We start from the raw sequence: 22,911 nt of genomic DNA, 5'->3' as shown, positions 1-22,911 counted from the left end.
TTTAAAAGTACTATGTAGTTTATTGTTTAGTTCCTCACTATCGTTGCATTCAAAAATTAAGGAGATTTCGTCGGCGTATAGCACGGCCTTGGTACTTAAGATTTTTGACAAATTATTAATATAAATCACGAATAGGATACAGCCCAAAACACCAGACCTGTGGGATGGAATTTTGTACATTCAGTTTCTCAGACCTAATCTTAATCATGCGATTGTTTTTAAAATCATGGTGGTCAATTTCTGCGTATTGTACTCTACTTTTCAAATAAGAGGCAAATTAATTGAGAGCTATTCCACCAACACCATAAAGCTTTTGTTTATGAATCTCATGTGATACTTTATAGTATGCTTTGCTCATATCCAACATCATGGCTATTGCATATTTCCGATTATTAATCACTTTGAGAACTTCGCTTATAACGTCATAAAGAGCCGTTATAGTGGACCTTTTCTTTCTGAAACCGTTCTGATAGTTATCATAAATTTTGAATTTCTCACAATACGAATATAAGCGCTGTGCCATTGCCTGTTCAAATATTTTAGAAAAAATTGACAACAAAGATATTGGTCGATACTGCTGAATTTGATTTGCATTTTTTATTTTAGGTATGGGTTTTATTATTGATATTTTTAATAATTCTGGAAATGTACCCTCTCTAAAAGACTGGTTAATTAAATCTGATAGTGGTCCTGTTAATTCATGTTTACAGTATTTTACTAGGGTCGGTATCTCATCGCAACCAGAAGTAAGATTTTTTAGTTTCAATTTTTTTTCCCCCTCATTTGTTGGTTATAAATACATAGAGTTATTCAAAGGTGAAATTACCGGTCGACCTTTGGGTATGTTTTTTGTTTGTATTTTACCCACGGATATAAAGAAATCATTAAATATATTCGCTATTTCTTGAGGTTGGTTTATACTTTTATCATTAATTTCCAATTTAATATTAGTTTCTTCTCTATGAACTACTTTGTTTGTACGTTCTTTAATAACTGGCCACATTGTTCGAGTAATATTTTTTGATGAAATTATTCTCTTTGTATATTGATTTTTATTTGATGCTTTTATTGATTGTTTGAATATTTTTTCAGTTTTTATAATAGTCATGTAATACTTTACTTTCTGTCTGTGATATTAGTATTCTTAGCAAACGTTTATTTTTACAAGACGTTTTTAATCCCTTTGTGGGCCAAGTCTTTTTGTTCTTGTTACCTACTTTTATTGTTTTTTTAGGTATGTAGGTGTTGAGAAGTGTCACTAAATGTCCGTGAAAGGTTATATTTTGGTCTGGTTTGATGAGAGCACTCCAATCTGTCGTTTGTAGCAGTGTTGGGCAAAAATTTACTTGAATAAGAATAAAAATAAAAACAGAAATGTTATTCTTATTCCAATCGATTGGAATAAAATAATTCTTGCACTCGTTAGTCCCGAATAAAATGAACGGGACTAAATCATGTAACTTTTATCTTAAATGAGGAATAAAAAACGGACTAATTAGTCCCGATGTAGAATTATCCCAAAAATAACGTTTTATTCAATTAAAATGTTATTCCGTATTGGATTAACTTTTGTAGTACAATTGGTTATAGTTTGTAAAATTAATTTCACCCCTCTTTTCAATGGTGGGATAAATTTGAAATTTTTTTAGCGTAAAAAGATTTTATGTTAATATGTAGATTGGAACATTTTTTTGGTGCCTTTGAAACGTTGATGATAATTTGATGATGAAGCTACATAGAAAGTAAACAGCGAAATTCTGTGATGGTTCAATGTATTTGCGTATTATTTATTTTGTTTATTACTCCTATCAACCTTAAGCCTTAAGGTCTTACATATGCTAACTCTGTCACACCTACGGACAGTGAAAGAGATAGTAAATGACAGGTAAAAAAGAACCTGCGGCGCTTCGCTAGATGTGTAGAAAGTCGCAGCATGAATTGTATAGTATTATTTAGTGTGTTTGCACTTAAGACCGCCATTGCTCATTGGCAATAACAATAGGTTTAAGTCGTAGCTGGTAAAATTCTTGGTTAGCACTTGCTAATAAACACGTGCATGCGGCAGGCGGTGTTTCAAACGATTTTGATATTGTTTCTTTTTTACCTATCTTTTCGTCTCATAACAAATGCAAATTTTAAATACCTATCAGACACTTTATAGAAACTTCATAATTCTTACTTTGTAGCTGTGTGATAAAGCTATAAAGTGAACAAGGGAACTATATAATGACCAAACGTAATAGACAAGGTATCAGAAGTCCATAAAACATTTGTTTCTCTCCTTGTAATATATCCAGCGCTTCGGCTAAGGGTGCGGAACATGTGATATATTCATGTATGTAGTCGAACTCATTATCTGTTAATGGATTTCTTAAGCCCAAAGCTCTATGCAATTGCACATTTTTTTCTTTTATGGAGAGTATTTGCTTAAAAGCATCAAAAAGACTGTTCCATCTAGTGGCACCAGGTCTACTTAAGGTATGTCCAATTGTATTTTGAATGATTTCTGCAGATTTTGGGCGATTGGCAGCTTTCCACAAATTGTTACATTTATTTAATGTTTTTTCGTGAACACCAGCTAAAACTGTTAACCTGCCAGTAATTTCTTGTTTCTTAAGTAGCCGGTTTGCATCAGTAGTAGCAACTAGATTTAAAGTGTGCGCAGCACAGCGCAAATGTACCGGCAATTCGATAGTTTCATTATCACTGTCATTTAAAGTTGACAATCGATGTTCTGACAATAACAACTGATCTTCTTCATCAGAAGAGTGAACATCATCCAATACAATTCCATCTTCAGTTAACACTTGTTGATCGGTTCCGAGCTCGAGCGAATCTAAGCTTTCAATAGAGATCCCGAATTCTATAAACGCTTTAATGAAATTGCTGACAACGCAAGCAGCTTTACAGCTGCTACAACTTTTATTGCGTCAAGGTCATAATCGCTGTGTAGCCTGTCCAGTAAAATGGCAATTTGATCGTAGCTATGCGTGCCTGGAAATCTACGGCACGCAAGTGTTTTGGATTGTCTGTTTAAATTTTCGTCTATCCAATGTGCTGTTACTCCCAGAAAATTCCTTTTGCGCGTCGACCAGATATCAACGTTAGTACACACATTGTCAACATTTCGTAATACTGTTTTGGTATCGCACACTTGCTTTTGATATAAATTGTCAATTTTGCGGCATAGGGTTCTTCAGCTCATTATTTTCACTTTCATATCAACTTTTTCAAAATGTGTAAACATTTTGTTAAAATGAGGGTTTTCTATACAACTTAATGGGATCATTGAACTAAGAAAATAATTCACCACATCGCTGTTGAAACTTTCCTGAGAAAAAGTTTTGTCATTATTGGTGCGCTTTTGTTGTTTTCTATGCTGTAAATACTGACGATACTCTTCAATCACACCGGAGCCATGCTTTCTTCTCAGATGACTAAGGAAGTTAGATGTTGAACGGCTGGTTCCTTTTACTTTATTGTTTTTGTTTGGTGTACATTTTTTGCATATAGCAATTACATTTTTACCATTTGAACTGTTTGAATGGAGCTCAAAGAACTTCCCATCAAGTAGTATGTCTAATACGGCACTGGTTTCAGAGTTTGTGCTAACGGAAACTGCAACATCCGGTCGCGTAGTATTTTGTTCATCACAACTGTCCACTGACATCACAGATTCACCACTTAAATCTTCCATGGTTATATATATATATGGTATACATAATATGTATAAATATCATATATACATTATAAGTGTCGATCGACGAGATGTTATCAAGCGTATTACTAACAAGTAACTGAATTTTTGCTAGGATTTTACATATTATTACTCTTAAGTATGCTATCTCTTTCACACCCACGGAAAGTGAATGAGATAGTAAATTAGAGCAGGTAAGAAAAGAGTCCTACGCTTATCGCTAGATTTACCGAAAGTCGCAGCATGAGTTGTATTGTATTATTTGACGTGTTAATTTCCACGTGTGCCCGTCATTGTTTACTCATTGGCAATTTGGCAGTAACAATAGGATTGTCGTGGCTGGTGAATTTATTGTTAGCACTGCGGTACCCGGGTGTCGAACGATTTGAATACTGTTCCTGTTATCTTTCCGTATGATAATAAATGCAAATTTTAAATATCAAAAGAACTTTTTAAAAAACACCATAAGTCTCGTTAGTAATTCGGACAGTAAAACTACTAAACATAATTCGAAAACAATAAAATCAAGAGTGTATTCCCCATTTTTTTTTTTTTTTTTTTTATGAAATAGGAGGCAAACGAGCAGACGGATCACCTGATGGTAAGCGATTATCGCCGCCCATGGACACCCGCAACACCAGAGGGGTTGTAAGTGCGTTGCCGGCCTTTAAGATGGGAGTACGCTCTTTTCTTGAAGGTTTGAAGGTCATATCGGTCCGGAAATACCGCAGGCGACAGTTCATTCCACAGTTTAGCTGTGCGAGGCAGGAAGTTTCTAGAGAAACGCACAGTTGAGGACTGCCAACCATCTAAGTGGTAAGGATGGTAATGTTGTCGCGTAGGGCGATGGCGAAAAGAAGCGGCAGGGATTAATCCGAACAATTCCTCGGAGCACTCCCCGTTATACACGCGATAGAAAATGCAGAGCGAGGCCACATCTCTACGCAGCGCCAAGGAGTCAAGCCGTTCCGAAATACGCTGGCAGTCGACAATTCGAGTCGCTCTTCGTTGGATGCGGTCCAGAGGGAGAAGCTGGTATTGGGGTGCCCCTGCCCATAGATGAGAGCAGTATTCCATGTGCGGGCGAACCTGCGCTTTGTACAGCTGTAGGCGGTGGGCCGGCGTGAAATACTGTCTCGATCTGTTGAGCACACCAAGCTTTTTTGAGGCTAATTTGGCCTTATCCTCTAAATGGCCGCGGAACTGGACTTCACTCGAAATGTCGACGCCGAGGATTCCGATGCTGGCTGCGGCAGTCAGGGGAGTGCTCTCAAAACGAGGTGACACGACAAACTCTAACTTTTTTGCGGTAAACGCGCAAACCTGTGTCTTGGCAGGCCATTTGTTCCTACCCCACGTGGCCGCCGCGATACATGAGGCGGGGACATATTGGAATGATTTATATGAAGCGCCTATTCACATATGCGCCCGGCGGGGAGAAATAGGAATACACCACATCGAGCCATTACTCATCATACCTTTAGAAACATGTATTTTTATTTATTACTTTAGTTTAGGTACAATCAGCTATTTGAAGAGTTTCGCTACCAAACATTCGATCAGATCAGCTGAATTGTAACTGATGATTTAGTTATCACATTAAAAGCAATACGGGTACCAAGACTATGTGACAGTCAATTTATAAGATTATATTGCATACAAATAGGTATAAATTAGACAAGAAAGAAACTACAATTATTTACCTCTATCCATACGTAACGCCTATACGGTACCCAGACCCAGACCACGTTTTTATTCCCGGAATATTATTTGGAATAAAAAATCATGATTACATTTATTTGAATAAGAATAAGTTATCCCCATTCAATTTTGTCACATACGAATTAGTCCCGGCCAAAATTAGCGGAATAATTTTGACGGGAATAAAATCAATTCGATTTTAGTCCGACGAATTCTTATTAAAATGATGATTTTATTCTTGAAACACTATAATGTAGTTTTGCCCGCAATCGTTCATTACTGGTGTCATTAAAAATTCTTTCTTATTATATATTTCGACACTAGGGAATCAAAAGGTATAGGGAAATTTGGCAACTGTATTGCATTGAGATATTTTTAATACATGACTACTTATTTAAATGACTACCTTTTCAAAATTTTATTTTAATTGAAAATCAGGAAGTGGATTCAATTGGTCTTTCAAGATTCAATAAGACAGACATACAGGTTGAGATCATACATATGTACACATGTTTGCACCTTATTGCCAAGGATTAAGGTGAAGAAATATATACATATTTATGTACTGAGGGCAGTTAAATTAATAAAACCCAGTCAAATAAAACATCAAAATTTAAGTAAAGAGAATGAACCGTACGGGCACTTGACTTTTAAAAACGTAGGTACCTACTTATACTTTTTTTTGCCTGTCAAACTGGACTGGTCTCTTCCGTGAGGCACACAAGGCGACTTTACATTTGGTTCGGACCGGTCCCAAATGTCCCAATTCACAGTTTCTTTTATCGCAGCAAAAAGAGTTCCTTTTAAATAACCTGCAATAACTGTACAGTACATCTAATTTATACCAAGACCTTAATACACTATACATAGTTTACCGAAAAAATTTAGTAAAAAAAAACATAATTACACATCCCTTTTTACAGAAGGATCACAGCATAATTAAAAAAAATATGTTTATTTGACAGCCACACCAGTATACAATACCGCAAACCAGGCAAATATTTTTATTATTTATTAGGAACTTGACGAAAACCGTTAATAGATAATGGGCTAATACGTTGTGTAAGCAAAGAGAATATATAGGATAGAGCGGTACTGTCATAGTAAATTTTGTAGTCGTAAATTTACTGCAATCGACATCGACACGATTAAAAATAAAAATATCAAAATAATATTATTTGTATTTATAAACTTAATATGTATTCTTGAAACATATACAGTGGTACTACGTAAACGAAATTAATAACTAGCTTAAATTTAAAATAGGCCCTTGAGGCATTGTACCAAGGATGCTGGCGGCATTTCCCCGCTGTATCGCAATGCTGATACGTTGTGCGAGAAAGCCGCCAGCTCTTCGGTCACCAGTTACGTCAACCAGACGCTTCGCGATTACATAATTTGTATTTATTATTTTGACCCATGTTCCTTCACTAATATGTGTTAAAATTGTTAAATAACAAACGAAACCGTCAACGCCATCTACCCGAGAATCAGCCAAAGGTCTTTAGGTCTTTGTAGTAAGTTAAATTTTTAAAACCTTTTCTTTTTAGAAGTTGCATGGTCTGCTGTTTTTTATGCATTTCCATGTAAGAAGACCTTCACTTTCTCATTCATCCCAGGTAGCAGTGACGTCATAACCACGTAATAATGACGTCGCCGACGTCATAATGACGTATAAATGCTACCTGGGATAGGCAATGTTCTAATTTTGAAATCAAATATAGCAGACGGCTCTAGACCGTATATTTATGTTAATATTAATATCGTCTCCATGTATTAAACATGTATGATCATTCAGTAAATTTCCAATGATTAGTCTACATTACTATACACATTAGAAACAAACTCACGTACATAATTCATCATTAAAATCGTCTTACCCGTGTCATTCCTTTGTTTCTTACTAGCAAAGCCATCAACAGCCGTGTAAGGATCAATTACTTAGTGCACTTACCCTACACGGTATCACGGTATACGGAAAATGTTAGTGGTGTTTCCAAGGGCCTGACACTCTTTGACAGAGAAAGATAGTCTTATTGCGTTTCTTTAAGAGGAAAGAGAAAATAGTGCCATGCTTTGTCCTTATCACCGACCGGGTTTATATTCATGGTCGGGTTATGGCAGCATATTAGGTAGGAGGCGATGGCGAAATACCGAAATTTATAAGTGAAAGAGAAAAAGGATTATGCTGCCATACATCAACCTGTCAATACATGAATATGTCTTTCTCTTACCCCTGGTCGCTCGGTTTCATGTCTATAACTACTATACTATGTCTATGGGTGTTTCTGATTAGTGCAGCGAATTATTCTGGGAGCTGAAACCCTTTATTCTTTGCAGTCTATGTCAAACTGGCTTCAAATTTAAAAGTTTTATATTTGGTATATTTTTATCGTATTGTCGTAAATTTTTTCCCGTGACGAAACGGGGACTGATATGATATATATATATATATTTTATACTACGTCGGTGGCAAACAAGCATACGGCCCGCCTGATGTTAAGCAGTCTCCGTAGCCTATGTACAACCCTGCCTGTATGCCTGCAACTCCAAAGGAGTTACATGCGCGTTGCCGACCCTAACACTCCTCTCCCTCGTTGAGCTCTGGCAACCTTACTCACCGGCAGGAACACAACACTATGAGTAGGGTCTAGTGTTATTTGGCTGCGGTTTTCTGTAAGGTGGAGGTACTTCCCCAGTTAGGCTCTGCTCTAGATCTGGAATGACATCCGCTGTCCTGTGCCCTACCACACAAAGCGAGATGTCATTCACAGTGCCCATACCTCTCTTTTGGACGTAGTTTAAGGACATACCCAGGTCCAACTTTCTGGTTCTGGTTCATTAACTGGCAATTCTTACATTTACCTCAAAGAGAAGGGGCCCATTGACTATCAGTCCGTCGGACGATATCAATCAATCGTCAATTGAACAAAAAATGGACAGTTCCGAACAACTGACAGGCCGATATCGTCCGGCGGACTGATAGTCAGTGGGTGGCACCTTACCAATAGGAATCTTGCGAAGTCCGATTGTCCGATGGGGGAAGAAGTGGCGCTGGCGCTGATTGTCATAAACACGTTATCTTATTCTTATGGGATGTCACACGTTTGCGGCAGCCGTATGAACAAATTTTACTTCATAATATTTAATGTAGAAAAACCCACAAAAGGAGGGCAACACCAGTCGTGCACCTACCGAATATACAATATATGGATGGTATAGTCTCTATGATACAATACTTACGTAAAAAAATACTCGGAAAAATATAAGTAGTAAGTAAATTACATAGTTTCGAGCAGTACGAATTGAGACTACGAGTAATTATGAACTGAGGAATAAACCTTAATTGCTTATCAACGTGTTTGTATACAAAAACAAACAATAAGAGAATAACCTACTCTACCACGTTTTCCAACATGGAAACCAATTATAATTTGCATAATTATCAAATAGTTAAACATAGGTGCTTTATTGACATGGGTCAATGTTGATTTCTGGTTAAGCCAGTTTTTAACGAATCCTATGGAGAATTCCATAAAAACTGGCTTAACCAGAATTTTTTACATTGACACCCACACAAATGTACATTCGTCTAGTCTATAAGGTCCCACGTTGTCTAAGATGAATGTTTCCAACATCAAACATTTATTCAGCAAATAGGCCACAGGGGCACTTTTACATGTCAATTTTTACAAACAATAAAATTAACCCAAAATTACAAAAAAAAAACAATTACATAAATATAAATGTCAAATTACACAAAAAAACTAATAAAAACTATACAAACAACAGAAGTACTAAAATTGTTTAGAGATGTAAAAGTCTCTAGGTGTCAGAGATAAAATGTATATAATAATAAAAAAGATCATCAAATTATCCAGAGATGTAAAGGGTCTCCAAGACTTGAATTGTTATATAATTAATAAAAAGATAAGATATTCAATCAGACAAACAGACAAGAACCGAATGAAGTGCCTCACCGTAATGCCACTCAAAAGTAAAGTTACATAGGTAAAATGAAGCCCTGGAAACAGACTGGTCTCCACAAACAGCACCCGTTCACGAGTATGACGCGTATCTCAGCCATCGTCTCCCTCAACCTTCATTCGGGAAAGTGGCGACCCGATCAACGACGCCACCGTAAGCAAAGACTTAAGCGAGCATGACATGTTCAAGTTGCCGGGCTGTATTAATATATATAAAGTAAATTAATTCAGTGAGATACAACATTTGTGCTCGTATGTTATATTAAAGACGGCACAGCGCCACATAATCTTAACATAATTCGTAAGAAGTATGCCTACCTATAAATAACTAAATTACAAATTTAAATTGACATAGAGATGTAAAGGTCTCTACTACCTGTCAGAATCATTAAAAATATAGGTATTATTACATATAAAATAAATTTCAATCAAAATAAAATCTTAGAGGTGTGTAAGGTCTCTAAGTGTCCAAAACTAAAATTAACTAAAACAATACAATCAAGCGAGAGCATGATGGTCTTTTGAGTCAGTTCTACTGGACACTAGTATGTAGTATGGTTATTTCACAGAAAAAAAGGACTAAAACAAAAACAAATGTTGCTTAAATTTGTATCATACTATAAAGATCAAGCTACTGTCTTAAAGGGATCCTTATCGTCTATAAAATCTTTTACAGTATAGTACGCCTTACTTGATAAACAGCGCTTAACATGTGACTTAAATTTGTTATGTGGCAAATTTACTATGTCTGCGGGCACTTTGTTATAAAAACGTGTACAGTTCCCGACGAAAGACGTACTAACCTTACGGAGGCGGTGGGCGGGCACAGCAAGTTTATGTTTGTTTCTAGTGTTATAGTTATAGATATCACTGTTAAGCTTGAATTCGTGGATGTTTTTCCGAACATACATAATATTTTCAAGTATGTATTGAGATGCAACGGTAAGAATGTTAACCTCTTTGAATCTCTCTCTTAAGGATACTCGAGCGCCCAGTCCATAGATGGAACGTACAGCTCGTTTTTGCAGCACAAATATTGTCTAAATGTCTGCCGCTTTTCCCCACAACAGAATTCCATACGACATAACACTATGGAAGTAACTAAAGTATACCAGCCTGGCCGTCTCTACGTTTGTTAGCTGTCTGATTCTCCTCACTGCATAGGCTGCTGAACTAAGTTTGCCGGCTAGAGTGGATATATGTGCATGCCATTGCAGTTTTGAGTCTAAAGTGACTCCCAGGAAAACAGTTCGATCTTCAAATTCCAGCGTGTCACCTTTTATTTTAATTTTGCTGTTATTTACCTGCTTGACGTTAGGTAGGGTAAACTTGATGCATTTAGTTTTCTTGGCGTTCAAAAGCAAATTGTTTGCCGTAAACCAGTTTACTATGGTGGATAGCGCGTCATTAATGCTCTCGAAGCTGTTTTCCTTTCTGTCCACTTTAAATATAAGGGAAGTATCATCTGCAAATAATACTATATCATGTCTATCTTGCACAACTTTTGGTAAGTCATTAATGTATACCAAAAACAGGAAGGGACCAAAAATTGAACCTTGAGGCACTCCGAGGGCTACCGGGGACCCCGCCGATTGAGTTCCATTAATAACTACTCGCTGAGTTCTATCCGAAAGGTACGATGACACTAGGTCAAGGGCACTAGCTTTTATCCCATAGCGGCTTAATTTTCTCTTAAAATTTTCGTGATCAACGCAATCAAATGCCTTTGACAGATCACAGAAAATTCCAACAGCATCTTGAGCTTTTTCCCAGGCGTCAAAGATGTGTTTTAGAAGTACCGCACCGGCGTCAGTCGTAGATCGACCTCTCGTAAAACCAAATTGATTGCCATCAAGCAGTTTATTTCTGTTGAAATGTGACAATAGTTGATTCAGAATAAGTTTCTCGAACACTTTGCTTAATGCCGGTAGTATTGGCCTAAAGTTCGTGGGATCTGTTCTCGTTCCTGATTTAAACAGCGGGGTAATTTTGCTATGTTTCATAATATCTGGAAAAATTCCAGCATCAATGCATCTGTTGAAAATCTCAGCCAAGTATGGTGTAATCGATTCAATAATGTAATGTAATACTTTGACTGACAGGCCCCAAAGATCTTGTTTTCTTTAAATTTAGTGACCTAAAAGTCTTAAGAACAATGTTCGAAGTGACAAACGAAAATTGGAAGATTTCTGTAAGTACATTCCGCCACATTTGTCTTCAAAATTTCTTCAGCGACGTCTGGCGATGAATTAAGAGACTTTGTCGTTTCTACCGGTATATTCGAGAAAAACCGCTCAAAATGATCTGCCACTTCACGGTCGGAACTTACTAAAGTGTCAGCAATTCGTAGGTTGTAGTGCGGATCCTTCATTTTACGTTTTCCAGTTTAATTGCTGATTACTTGCCATACCGTTTTAACTTTATCACTAGAATTTAGGATCTTTTTGGACAAGGCTTTAGCGGCGACACACATCATCTTAAAAGATTTAGAAAAATTCTTAACGTACTCCAGAAATTCCGGCCTTTTATCAGTTGCTCTCGAATAACATGATGGTAAGGTCTTCCAATACGTGCAGTGAATATTCATTAGTAACTTAGTAATATTTATATATCCTAAGTTTTCCAGTATGTCAATACGGAGATATGTACTTAATATAGGTACTGTAGCCTTACCACGAATTTGAGACTGACATATATTCGCTAGAGTGAGCGTATAACTTACTTTCTATAGTTTCTATTCTATGCATCTCGCTCGTAAAGCTTGAACACGCCAAAACGTGGGCACATAAAATTACAAATAAATAGGAAATAAAAGTCTCCTGGAATGAAATATATATTGAATATAGTTGAAAATATAATAGTTTATCATGCTAATATTTCATATTAAATTTAATATAGATTAACGGAAAGGAGTCGGGTCGTGCAAAATTATTTCATGGCAAGGGCCATGAAAGTTTTTAGAATACCGAAGTTTACGGACGGACTTCTGACCTAAAAAGGAGTGTGCAGATCTAAAACGGCAGCAACATGAGTTTCTAGCTTAATAAACCTTAATGCCATAGGCTACCGACGCGGTGTAAAATAATAAATAACTACATACCAAGGATTTTAATGGCACTCTCATTTCGTCGACCTTTAACAGAATATATTTACTAGACTTTCTACAAGTTACAACCGCCATATTTCTTTTGTTGCTTAGCGAAATTGTCCGAAATGAGACCAAAATCCGCGCAATCTCAGTGAAAGTAGCGAAGCCGAACGAGATCGCGTAGCGTACTGTGGCATGCGCGGGCGCAAAAACGTAGATTAGATATATACGTTACTGTTGTTAGCGACTTAACAATCCTAACACCAATAATCAGTAGCCTTACCACGACTGGTTTATCATTTATCAGTATCAAACCGACATAATATTCGCTAACGTCTGCGTAATTTACTTTCTATACATCTCACTCGCACTAATATGGCAAGTCGAGCTAGATACATGGAAAGTATGTTACGCTCACGCTAGCAAATTGTCAAAATCGTCAAAATCGTAAAGGCTAGAGGCTATTAGGTCTTGTGACCCAAAGATAGGTAACGTTATGAATTATTTGCATTGACATTAAATTCGTAACAATTTCGCGAAACAATGTAATTTTTTTTTTAAATCTACGCATTGACATTATATTCGTTTTAAAAATATAGCGTCACTTACTGGCATTGAAATAAATAAGCTATGCTTAACATATCTTACTCTGCTCTAAAAGCGCTTAAGACTTAGTTCAGAAGTTACTTTCAAGTTTTAGTACACAGTTGTCAAGCCATCATGTGAACGCACCATTACATAACAGGCCTACTGACTAACCGAGTGGCATACTTTACTTACTATTTCCCGCCTAAGCCTAACATAGTCTATTTCTAGAATGTGCCGTTTAGATACTTAGGTATTTGGGTTCTTTCCATTCTGGAAAAATCTCGTAAAACCTCTAAAAATCTATCAAATGTGACGTTCCACGGTAAAAGGTAACCTATGACGATATTGACGATTGGTAATAGAGAACCAGATATTATATTAACATTACATAATAAGTATTAATCAGACATTACGTACTTAAGTAGTATTCCATTAAGGTAATACGCAACTGGCTATACAATAAGCACATTATTTCCCGCTTAGCTAATTAACAGCATTAATCTATAAAAACTGTCAAATATTGTACTTATATCTATAAACTGAAAAAGAACGTACGCGACCCATTAAAGTATTAACTAAATAGGTACCTAAGTTGAAAGTTGTGATATAAAGTGATACTCTCGCTAAGATTTTTTTCTACTCATCGACTGTAATGTAATGGTTGAATTAAGATTTCGTATACTAAACTGTAATTGGGTACTTAAACTCAACTATAATATTCATTTCCAAACGGTTTAGTCAACTATAATGAATTAGACCAATCACGTGGCGTGGTAATCACGTAATACCAATAATAGGTACCTATTCATATATTATGCACGCGTTAATGTCTTTTGTACTACTGAGATAGCTACTTACCTAATTTTCATTAATTATTTAGGTTTTATAGTAAAGAAAGTATTGTTTACACTAATGATATAATCAAGCTTTTCAATCAAGTACCGTGTTTAGGCCACGAAGCTTCCTGAATGGCCTAATGAAGGTACGACATTGTATAAAATACTATTACAATACCCTGCAAAAATCATCGCTCACACTCTCGTGTCTCTCATGATCTTCATTCTATATTTTTAGCATCAATATAATATGATAGAGATTGAGTCTAAATTATAATACAATATTTAAAAACAGGGTGACCTTGACCTTTAGATGAATATCACTACTGCATTTTTACATTCAGTATTGTTAACAAATTGTAAATGTACATGTAACCTGACTTTTGGATCTAATATGCTTACCGACTTTCTTACAATTCTTACGCTAAGATGCTTCGATTAGTTTCTTTACGTTATTTTGAACCTGTTATATTATTTATGTTTATTAGTACTTTAAGTTACATAACATAATTTTTAAGAAAAGAAAAACCGACTTCAATGGGGGATGCCGTTGAAAGGTTACTTATTGTTGATGGTGCACTCCAGACAATGAAATGAAAAAGACAGCATCTATTGCCTAACTAAAAGGAGGTAATACCATCCACTTTTCTATTAGCATTTCGTTTCTGTAAGGGTCACAGTTCTAACCTAACCTAACCCAATGTTCTGATAGTATTTCGTTTCTGTAAGGGTCACAGTTCTAACCTAACCTAACCCACTTTTCTGATAGCAGTTCGGTTCTGTGAGGATCGCAGTTCAAAAAAAGTCCAGGTCCAAGTTTGGGTCTGAATAAATCGCCAAACGTGAACTATGTGTCGTTGAAGAGTTCCATTCTGATCATTATCAGCAGTTCCACTTCATCAAATGTCACTTTTTAAATGGAAATGCTGGATTTGTTGATGAAAATACAAAAATCACTATATGTATGCCTTTCACATTTAAGGAGTTCCCTCGATTACTCATGGATCCCATCATCAGAACTCGAGCTTCACAAAAATGTGTCTTGAAAACCTAACTTTCTTAACAAACATAACGAAGAAGACAAATCGCCAAACTTGAACTATGCGTCATTAAAGAGTTCCGTTCTGATCATCATCAGCAGTTCCACTTCATCAAATGTCACTTTTTCAATGTAAATGCTTGATTTGTTGATGAAAATACTAAAATCACTATATGTGTCTTTAACATTTGAGGAGTTCCCTCGATTCCTCATGGATCCCATCATCAGAACTGCGTTTTGACAAAAACGGGACCAATCTGTATGTATGTATGTATATACTTACAATCAAAAAAAGAATTTTCAAACTCGGTCCAGAAATGACGGAGTTATGGAGTAACAAACATAAACAACCGAATTGATAACCTCCTTTTGAAATCTTGAAGTCGGTTAAAAATGACCGTGTCCTTAAAATATGTGGCTATCAGGCTATTACCAACATAATTATCTTGACACGACATCTGTAATAACTACGCGTAATCACAGAACTCGCGTTCGATTTATACCAATTTAAACGTACACTGACATCGGAATGACATCTGTACGATGTCATTTAGTTATAGTGCGTCTCGCTCGCGCCAATACATGTACGGGCAACTACGAAGTACGTAGTACGTAGCGAAGTGCACGATATCTGTATGACTGATGACATCATTTATACACCGAGGCGAATTGGATCACAGGGCGAATCGGATAAGACTAATAATTTGCTGATATTTAAAATATTACTCAAACAAAGCACATATATTTGCTGCACAATAATAGGTAATTTATAGTTGGTCAAGCAAATCTTGTCAGTAGAAAAAGGCGACAAATTTAAAAAAATGTAGGCGCAAAGGATTATTGATCCATAGAAAATTTGAATTTCGCGCCTTTTTCTACTGACAAGATTTGCTTGACCAACTATACTTACACTTATAACTGACGTCACAGGCTAAGAGGAGAGACGTACCTACGGCTACTACGGCTACGGCAATTTGAGTGCGCTCATATCAAATTATCAATGCAATATTTGAAATATTTCAAATATTAAAGGATTTTACAAGCCTATTTTTTTACTTTCACCTGTTCCGTTGTGTATCTGTACTCGTACTGTAATCAAATCTCGCAAGTTAAATTTGACCCACTTCCCGGTTTCCGATGAAGCTGAAAATTTGCTTACATATGTAAGTCGGGTGATGGAGATAGGAGGTGGTCATAGGAACTGTGTGACAAAACAACGCAACCTAATTGTGTTTGGGGTTATTAGAATTGGCTCGATGAGTATTAGTTGCCTGTGGAAAGAAAATTACAGTCAGCAATAAAAGCTTGTACCAAATAGTTATTTGTTATACAAGGGTGCAAAGTTGTATTTTACCCGCGAGTGTGGAATTGAAACACGAGCAAGTGAAAGGATTCTATAGTTGAACCACGAGCGAAGCGAGTGGTTCTAAAATAGAATCCTGAGCGTAGCGAGTGTTTCAACACACGAGAAGTAAAATACATTTGCACCCGTGTGTAACACAAAACTTTTCACCTCACTATAGCGAGGAAAGTGCAAAATCCACAGGCGTTAGATTATCTTCATCACTGGAATCACAATTTTTTTTACGATATTATAACAATAAACTCTGGAAATTCTGTATTTTTACGTGAGAAGTTTTAAAGTAAAAATTTTGTTGACAATGTTGACATTTCTGACTTTCTGACGTATGAAATGTCAATGATGCGTTTTGAAATTGCGTCGACTCAACTTGTGAGTTCAGAATTTGCGCGTTATTTAACATCATTAATAGAAAACAAACGTTTCTTATGGAATTTTAAGGTTTATGACTTAAAATCAGTAAATAAAGCTAAATTTGGTATTTTTATTAAATTCTCAAACCATTTATTTAATGATAATTAATATCGAACGAACCATTATTATGAGCGTTTTACGTTTTGATATCTGTCAAGCTACTTAAACACGCTCCATCCAAGGTCAAATTACTTTCCCCACTAGTGGATAAAATGCGTTTTTCCCCGCTGATTTAAAGGATATAAGACGGCTTTCCGAGCTAGTGAGGGGAAAAATGATTTTTTCGCCTAAAACTTATTTCATCTTGATCCGATTCCCCTCGGTCTACGTACGCTACGCTAGATGTCATTCTGATGTCAGTGTACGTTCGAATCGGCCTGTCGCGACTGGTTGTGTCGTGAACAGCGACCCATGTGCTAATGCTAACCAGACTGTCACAACACGTTGCGTTAACACTTGGGCAACCGTCAACGGTATTGGCCTTGGGATGGAGACTTACAAAAGGAGAAATTCAAGTTTAAATTGATGTAGACGTATTCACTACAGGCAACTAATAAGCTAAGACTACCCATCTGTGTTTTAAGGTAGTCCCCTCTGCCAACAAACTGTCTTGCAGTTTAACAGAACAGTTTAAAGGGTCGGCAACGCGCGTGTAATATCTCCGGTGTTGCAGGCGTTCATAGGCTACGGTAACTGCTTACCATCAGGCGGGCCGTATGCTTGATTGCCACCGACGTGGTATAAAAGGAATAATAAATGTAAAAATAGGATTTATTTCGCCAGAATAAATGTTTTTTTTATTGGTTGATTCCCACACGACCACTCATCTCCGATCGTCTCCATGTCAGCCTTAGGTTGGAGATCGTTTCCTTATTTGAGTTACGCCAAGTAGGAAGGAACGATTTGGATTTAAAAAAAGTCTCCAATCAATTCATGACAGTCAGTTCATTTTAATACTAATTTCTCCTTAATAACAATAGGTTAGTTCGAAAGTTCGGAATGCAACATGATTCACATTAAAAAGTGGCCGGTCAAAAAGTGAAAGCTTTCTGTGTTGTGGCCGGTCAAAAAGTAAGAACGTGTCTGTGCGAATTATTTATTATTTAAAAATACAGGATGTAACAAAACTACTTATGATCCAATTAAGGGCAAAAATTCAAAGTTGTTCTTATTAGGTTTTAACGTTATCTCATCCATTTGTTTTAATTATTTTTGTAGATATAGGATTGATTTATTCAGGCGAGCAGTACAAATATATTTTTTGCGTTAAAAATCCTACTTTTTTTCTACTCGATATAGGAAACCCCTTATGCCTTAAGCCAGTTTAGCCTCTTGTCTGGGTCCTGATCCTGGACGATCTTATTTTCAAGAACGATTGTCCTCTCTATACAGCACAAACGAGGTTTCAACTCACGATTTTTGACAGTTGACACACACATATTACAGGTTACAGGTTAAACGGATCATCAGTAGACCTAATCTCAACTAAGGGTTTCCATAACCTTCAATGAATGAGGTAAGTATTGCCTCTAGGTTTAATCATTATACAAGTAACTGTCAACGCTTGTTGGCAGTTACTATAAAAGCTCTTATCTTGTAATGTCATGTCTCGTAATGTTTGCAGTACCTACATTGCTGCTCGGTAAATTTACAAATAGTTATTTGTTATATAAGGATGCAAAGTTGTATTTAACCGCGAGTGTGGAATTGAAATACGAGTTACACGAGCAAGCGAAGGGATTCTTAGTTGAACCACGAGCGAAGCGAGTGGTACTAAAATATAATCCTGAGCGTAGCGAGTGTTTCAACACACGAGAAGTAAAATACTTTTGCACCCGTGTGTAACAAAAAACTTTTCCCCTCACTAGCTCGGAAAATTGTCTTTTATCCTTTAAAACAAGCGGGGAAAAACGCATTTTATCCACTAGTGGGGAAAGTAATTTGACCTTGGATGGAGCATGTTTAAGTAGCTTGACAGATAACAAAACGTAAAACGCTCATAATAATAATTCGTTTGATATTAATTATCATTAAACAAATAGTTTGAGAATCTAATAAAAAATACCAAATTTAGCTTTATTTAATGATTTTATGTCATAAACCTTAGTTATATAAGAAACGTTTGTTTTTAATAATGATGTTAAATATACTAATTCTGAACGCATAAGTTGAGTCGATGCAATTTAAAACGCATCATTGACATTTCATACGTCAGAAATGTCATCATTGTCAACAAAATTTTTACTTAAAAACTTCTCACGTAAAAATACAGAATTTCCAGAGTTTTTTGTTATAATATCGTAAAAAAATTAGTCATTCCAGTGATGAAGATGATCTAACGCCTGTGGATGTTGCACTTTCCTCGCTATAGTGAGAGGAAAAGTTTTGTGTTACACACGGGTGCAAATGTATTTTACTTCTCGTGTGTTAAAACACTCGCTACGCTCAGGATTCTATTTTAGAACCACTCGCTTCGCTCGTGGTTCAACTATAGAATCCTTTCGCTTGCTTGTGTTTCAATTCCACACTCGCGGGTAAAATACAACTTTGCACCCTTGTATAACAAATAACTATTACTTCTCGTGTGTTGAAACACTTGCTACGCTCAGGATTCTATTTTAGAACCACTCGCTTCGCTCGTGGTTCAACTATAGAATCCTTTCGCTTACTCGTGTTTCAATTCCACACTCGCGGGTAAAATACAACTTTGCACCCTTGTATAACAAATAACTATTTCACCTCACTATAGCGAGGAAATTGTAACATGAAAAAAATTTTAGTTATAATCATTAATAAAGTATAAGCATTAAAGTTAATTATAATCATCAATAAAGTATAACATTATGTAAAAAAATTGTAGACATTGTTGACATTTCTGACGATGCGTTTTGATCGACAACTTGTGCGTTCAGAATTATATTCAACATCGTTATAAAAAAGCAAATGTTTCTTATGGAATTTTAAGGTTTATGACTTAAAATCATTAAACAAAGTAAATTTGGTATGTTTTATTAAATTCTCAACCACTTATTTAATGATAATTAATATCGAACGAACCATTATTATGAACGTACCTATTACGTTTTGTTATCTGTCAAACACTACTACTTTTAAACACGCTCCAAGGTCAAATTACTTTCCCCACTAGTGGATAAAATGCGTTTTTCCCCGCTTGTTTTAAAGGATAAAAGACGCCTTTCCGAGCTAGTGAGGGGAAAAAATAAATACGGGGTCTTAATAGTGAAACTTAAAAAACTTCTTAATGACAACGGATATATTCTATATCTGGTTTAATTAATTGCCCGTATCAGATTTTACCCTGGTTTCTTAATCTACCAATTTTCGGCACTTTTCCATTTAATGGACTCGATTGGTACCTAATTATAAGCTGATAACAGTGTTAACTTAGCAAAATCTTGGTCTTTCTTTTTAATATTTCGAGTGCCTGTTAATGGATGTTTTACCCTACATTTCGAAAAAGGGCTTACTTAAAAACAACGTTAAAAAAAATGTGAAACTTACCTGATAAATTCCAATGGTTTCCCACAAAACTATCACACTTCCAATTCGGTGCAATAGCAAATAATTCTAAATATTTACAAATAAAATTATCACAAAGACTGGCACTGGCTCGAAAGTGTCAAAAACTTAAATTAAAAAAGTTGAGCTATGGTGTGGTAGACGTAGATACTACCGCACCGAGTGTCAGCGGAACACTGACGTAGGATCCCAACGATGTACTAGCGTACTAGGTACGCCTTATTCAGGTGATTCTAAAGAATAAACGCAAGTAACGAATTTCAGTATAAATTTTCACAATTCGTTTCTCATCTGATCGCAGCACAATAAAAAACCTTTCAGCTCTCAATTGGGTGTTCGAATTTCAATGATTTTTTTTAAATGGCGCGGTCAAGACCGGTTCTGATTGGTCAACACTCAACAGTCATCTTGTGGCAGTAGCATCGCGTCAGTTTCAACTTTCTCCGACCTCGTTTATGGGCTTTTGATTTTTAAGTCTCGTTTATTATAGCGTTAAATTAATTGCTTATCATCATTATCAAACTCCAGGGGAAATATTATAGCAAAAGGAAAATCCAATCCAATACAATCCAATTTTTGGCAAGAAGATATCATAAGTATGTGGTATCTACTACCACATCTACCATATAGTTCTTTTTTTTACGCAGGGATATATAATTGTATTGTATGTGTTTGGCAAGGATATTCGCATGCAACCACCGACCTTGTCACAGATGTGAAGATTCGCGCTCTTTGTGTAGGTACTAAATCTTATACCTTTAAACGAGCAAGTCTTGTATATCTATATATATAAATATATATATATATATATATATATATATATATATATATATACAAGAATTGCTCGTATATATATATATATATTATTTTTATTTTATTTGGTTTGTTTATTTATTGTCACTTAGCAACTATCCTTACAGGTTAACCCTAATACAATATATAGTGCCTTACTACTTCCTAGCTATGTAATTTATATTAACTTATATTAATTATAATAATAACATAAAACATTTAAACTGATTTTAAAAAATTCGGACATATTACACGAAAACAAGTCAGTTTGATCAGCCACTAAATTTAGTGTACGGACGGTGCGACTGAGAGGCGCCTTACGAAGCAGGTTGGTTCTGCCGATCGGCTCCACCAGCAGACGCGATTTTTTTTTTTTTTACCTGAAATCGAACATCAGTCATCGGCTCGTGGCAAGATATCTCGATACTTTCCGCACTAGCATCGAAATGTACTATTTACACCTTGGATTAACACACAGACTACTTCTTAACCGCGGGTAACACCGCGGAGCGCAGCTAGTATATTAAAAAGAAGTAAGACAAGGGTAAAGAGAGAAAAATACATTTGTTTTACTTAATAATAAATAAATTTATTATGACTTCGAAACTTCAAACACACGACCATCGGGTACTTCGATTGAGGTTATGCACATCGTATTTGTTTTTCCTTCCGGGCCCGTCGCTAGTACCTCGAACGTAAATCTTAACTTTTCCATGTTTTTGTTTTTACTAGAAATGTCGTTTTATAAGACAATTATCAAGAATTGTTAGGAATCCGCTAATAATAAACGTATTGTGTTGCTCTGAAAACAAAGATTTTATTTAACCAAAAGTTTACATTTTTAAACTAAACTTATTTAGCCTTAATTTAGCCTACAATTAGAAGGTATAATACCTGGCCAGGTGTCAGCCCGGTACGGCCGTCCAGGGCGGCGACCTCGTCCCGGTTTGGGTTTTGGTTAATGTCGTATGCCAGTACTACCAGTCCGCCTGCAGTCTCAGATCGTATCGGGCGGCCTGCAGTCCTAGACCAATAACGTCCACACACATAAGCGATTATTGCCTGCCGGCAATTGCCTGCTGTGACCTCTGCGACTACAGACTATCAGTTGAGAGTCGTCAGTTTTCCGCCGTACGGCGGATATTATAATTTCGTCCAAATATTGATCACCAAACTGTACATTTTCACCGGCGTCCAAGTAGATTTTTCTCAACTCTTCAGTTAGTGGGATCCATAATTTCCGTGTTTGATGTCTTTTTTTTAATGAGTTTTTTACTTTCGTGAATACATCCGTAGTCGTAATGCCAGTGTGTTTACTAGCAGGTTTCAGATCGTCAGGAACTTCAAACACACGACCATCGGGTACTTCGATTGAGGTTATGCACATCGTATTTGTTTTTCCTTCCGGGCCCGTCGCTAGTACCTCGAACGTAAATCTTAACTTTTCCATGTTTTTGTTTTTACTAGAAATGTCGTTTTATAAGACAATTATCAAGAATTGTTAGGAATCCGCCAATAATAAACGTATTGTGTTGCTCTGAAAACAAAGATTTTATTTAACCAAAAGTTTACATTTTTAAACTAAACTTATTTAGCCTTATACACACTAAGAACATACCTGAAAACAAAGAAACGAGATTTAAAGTCTATTAATTGGCATGTCGATTCCAACCGCCCTTGGCCCGCAGGATTTTATAAGGATTGAGCGAGGAATCTCTCAGGGCGACAGTTCGAGTCCTTTGAGGGTTCTGCCTAGCTCCAAATGGCATTGCTGTATGATACGAATGTCATACTGTTTCCCCATAGCAAACGGACTAATTATAGAGCCTACAATTAGAAGGTATAATACCTGGCCAGGTGTCAGCCCGGT

General features: G+C 36.2%; 1 protein-coding gene across 1 annotated transcript in view; it reads right to left on the bottom strand.

Moving 5' to 3' along the window:
* The window catches only part of LOC134751064 (clavesin-2-like), a 95,926-nt gene that overhangs the window by 20,978 nt on the left and 52,037 nt on the right, over positions 1–22,911 (bottom strand). The window contains exon 2 of the mRNA XM_063686407.1: positions 20,232–20,277. The gene's annotated coding sequence lies outside the window, so the exon portion shown is untranslated. The remainder of the gene's footprint in view (positions 1–20,231; positions 20,278–22,911) is intronic.

This window comes from Cydia strobilella, chromosome 21 (assembly GCF_947568885.1).
Source record: "Cydia strobilella chromosome 21, ilCydStro3.1, whole genome shotgun sequence".
NCBI lineage: Eukaryota > Metazoa > Arthropoda > Insecta > Lepidoptera > Tortricidae > Cydia > Cydia strobilella.
This window is presented reverse-complemented; position numbering and strand designations above follow the sequence as displayed.